Here is a 3,610-nt window from a genome sequence, read left to right on the forward strand (position 1 = left end):
GCCACTTGTATGTATTTAAAATATTGTTAACGTTTTTTTGTATGGTAGGTCATAATTGTAATGCAATAGTAGGTCTAATAGTTCAGCCTTCACTGGTGGTGGGACTTGTAATGAACACATACCTATCCGAAATTAAGACCAGATTATATTGGGATAACACTATGTTGAAAATGTTGGAATACAGTGCTCTAAACATACTCCGTTCAAGGAACAGTAACATTAAAAAATTAAATGGTTTTAAAGTAATAAAAATATAACGCAGAATCACTACTATTGTTTATAGCTGCTGTGTAGCAATGGGGGCAGCCATGCAAAAGAGAAAAGGCTCACGTTACACAGCAGATAGCAGATACGCTCTGTAGAACATAATGGTGTTATCTGTTATCCACTATTTAACCTGTGCATTGTAGCCTTTTTTCAATTTCCACCATTGCTACACAGCAGATTGTTTATATGAACTATAGTAGTGTTTCTGAAGCAAACACACCAGTTTTAGCAGTGCAGGGCAACAGTACATTATATTTGTATTACTCTAAATCACTTTAATTTTTTGGTGTTACTGTTCCTTTGGACAAACTGTTAATTGATTGGTCACCCATCTTTTTTAGTGTTCGAACTACTAATGCCAAGTTGGTTAAACTACAGGCTTTAACTTAGTAGGTATTCGGTCATTGTTTCCTCACTTACAAGGATATATCTCAGTGCTGGCCTTCAAAGGGACATAATAGAATATTTTTTCTTTCAGAGATTGTGCTGCCCCTAGTTATAACTTCTCATTTGGCAGCAGCCCAAGACATTCCCTGCTGGGAGCATGTACTACTTATCTCTGTGCCCCATACTGCACATTGACAGTGGTTGCAGTAAGTTTTAGTTCAGTCATAGCCTTTTTGGGATATGAGTGATACAGTGATTTTTTGCAGCGGATAACTTATTGCCAAAACCACTGGAGTAAAAGACTGCTGCCAGCATATCTATGCTCCTCACCAATGCTCCCCCTAAGGTGTGAGCATGCACACAAACTTTGAGGCCAGCAAACACAACAAATTGTGGTGCGCACAAAGAAATAATGAAATTATAATGTAGTGTTGCCCTGCCCTGGTAAAACTGCTGTGTTTGCTTCAGAAACACTACCATTGTTTATGGCGGAAATTGAAAAAAGGCTATATGGCACAGGTTAAATAGTGGATAACAGATAACACCATTATTTTCTACAGAGCTTGTCTGCTTTGTAACCCAAGCCTTTTCTCGCTGCCCCTATTGCTACAGAGCAGCTTATTTATATACACGTTGAGGTTAGCAAAATTGGTCTAATTCAGTGGTTTGGCCCTCAGACCAACGATTGATCATTATTGCTACTAGGCAGGCAGTTGGTATGAGGACCACATCAACATGCAGATGCAGAACTCGATCTGACAGTAATTTCAGACCTGACAGAGAGAAGCAGACCTCATTACTTGTTTGACCCTAATTAGAATGAAATCAAATGGTTCGTATTTGTTTTTGATTAACAATGTTCGGTAATAAACACTATGCACATCTTATTGTTTGAGGAAAAGGGTTAGTTGTCAGTGCAAAACAAAGCATGTTAGTTTTATCAGATCTGTTATTTTGCAGTGTTCCAAAATCCATCAAGACTGTCATTCTATTGTTAAACCCATGCTTCACAATAGAATCACGCTATTCTGCTGTCTGTCATGAGCTGCATATTTTTCCCCTGTATAGCTGTACGTTGCTTTGTATAAACATGCTTCCTCTGGCTTACAGCCTTGATCGAGATTTACACTTGATGGTTAACCAAACGTATTGCACTGTAAATATGTTCTGTTATTTTTCTTCTCTGCTCACATGAATAGAAGACCCATCCCTATAATAAAAAAAAATAAAAAGTAGTGGATGTTTAATAAAGTTGTATCTCAAAATATTGTTTCAGTTTTTAATGACAGAGTTGGTCTGGTTTAAACCATTTAAATCCCAAAATCTGTAAAAAAATAAATAAATAATGAAGCCTAAAACATTAAACATCCACTACTGCTTTGGTTGCTACATAAATCTAAGGATTCTGTCATTTGGCTAGCAGGGAATTGGGAATAAATAGATGAGTTAAAAAGTTACTGTGAGGAGGTACAGTATGGTGAATTATACTGATGTATAATGAGGAATAACTGTACAGATGTATATGCCTGTTATGTATAATTTCCTGAACATAAATTCATATAGTGAATATAAATTAAAGGGGTGGTTCGCATTAAATTAAATTTTAGTATGTTATAAAATGCTAAGCAACTTTTCAATTGGCCTTCATTATTTATTTTTAGGGATGCACCGAATCCACTATTTGTGATTCGGCCGAATCCTTCATGAAAGATTTTGCCGAATCCGAACCCTAATTTGCATTTGTAAATTAGGGGTAGGAAAGGAAAAAGTGGAAAAAAATCTTCTTTTGTGACGAAAAGTCATGTGATTTCCTTACCCACCCCTAATTTACATATGCAAATTTGGATTTGCTTCGGCCAGGCACAAGGATTCTGCTGAATCCTGCTGAAAAAGGCCGAATCCCGAACCGAATCCTGCATTCGGTGCATCCCTATTTATTTTGTATATTTTTTTTAATTATTTGCCGCCTTCGGACCCTTTCCAGGTTTTGAATGGAGGTCACTAACCCTATCTAAGAAACAAATGCGCTGTAACACTACACATTTATTGTTATTGCTACTTTTTTATTACTCATCTTTCTATTCAGCCCTCTCCTATTCATATTCCAGTCTCTTATTCAAATCAATGTATGGTTGCTAGGGTAATTTGGACCCTAGCAATCAGATTGCTGAAATTATTAACTAAAAAGCTGCTGAATAAAAAGCTGAATAACTCAAAAAACACGAATAATAATAAAATGAAAACCAATTGCACATTGTCTCACAATATCACTCTCTATGTCATACTAAAAGTTTGAAAAGATGAACAACCCCAATTGATTTTCAATATTTGTTTAGTTTTTGAGTTATTGAGCTACATATTTAGCAGCTCTCCAGCTGTCAATCTGGTTGCTAGGGTCCAAATTACCCTAGAAATGATGCATTGATTTAAATAAGAGACTGGAACATGAACATGAATAGGAAAGGGCCTGAATAGAAAGATGTGTAATAAAAAGAAGCAATAACTTGTAGCCTTACAGAGCATTTGATTGTTAGATGGGGGTCAGAAAGCTGAAGTGTCAGAAGAAAAAGGCAAATAATTAAAACTAAAATAAAGGCTAATTGAAAAGTTGCTTAGTAGTAGCCATTCTATAACATACTAGGTGTACCACCCCTTTAAGTTTGTTTCTGATATTCCTCTTTATGAGGTAACAATTTAAAAGGACAAGGACAGTCTAAAACAACATTTCGCAAAAGAGATTGTGCCCACCTTTCCGCCTTCACAAACACTATGGTTATGCCAGCAGAAACTGCTTTCTAAAAGAATTTTCAGGCATTCTTTCCAGTTCTTTGCAAAAAAGGTGACATCCACCTTGGATTTTCTCCCACAAGCCTTGTGCATAGCTGACCTCAAAGTCAGTGGGGGAGCAGGGGGTGCAATTGGGCCAGGGCCCGCACCCACTCGGGGCCCCCCCGGC

The sequence above is a fragment of the Xenopus laevis genome, chromosome 1L (genome assembly GCF_017654675.1).
Source record: "Xenopus laevis strain J_2021 chromosome 1L, Xenopus_laevis_v10.1, whole genome shotgun sequence".
In the NCBI taxonomy this organism is placed as follows: Eukaryota; Metazoa; Chordata; class Amphibia; order Anura; family Pipidae; genus Xenopus; species Xenopus laevis.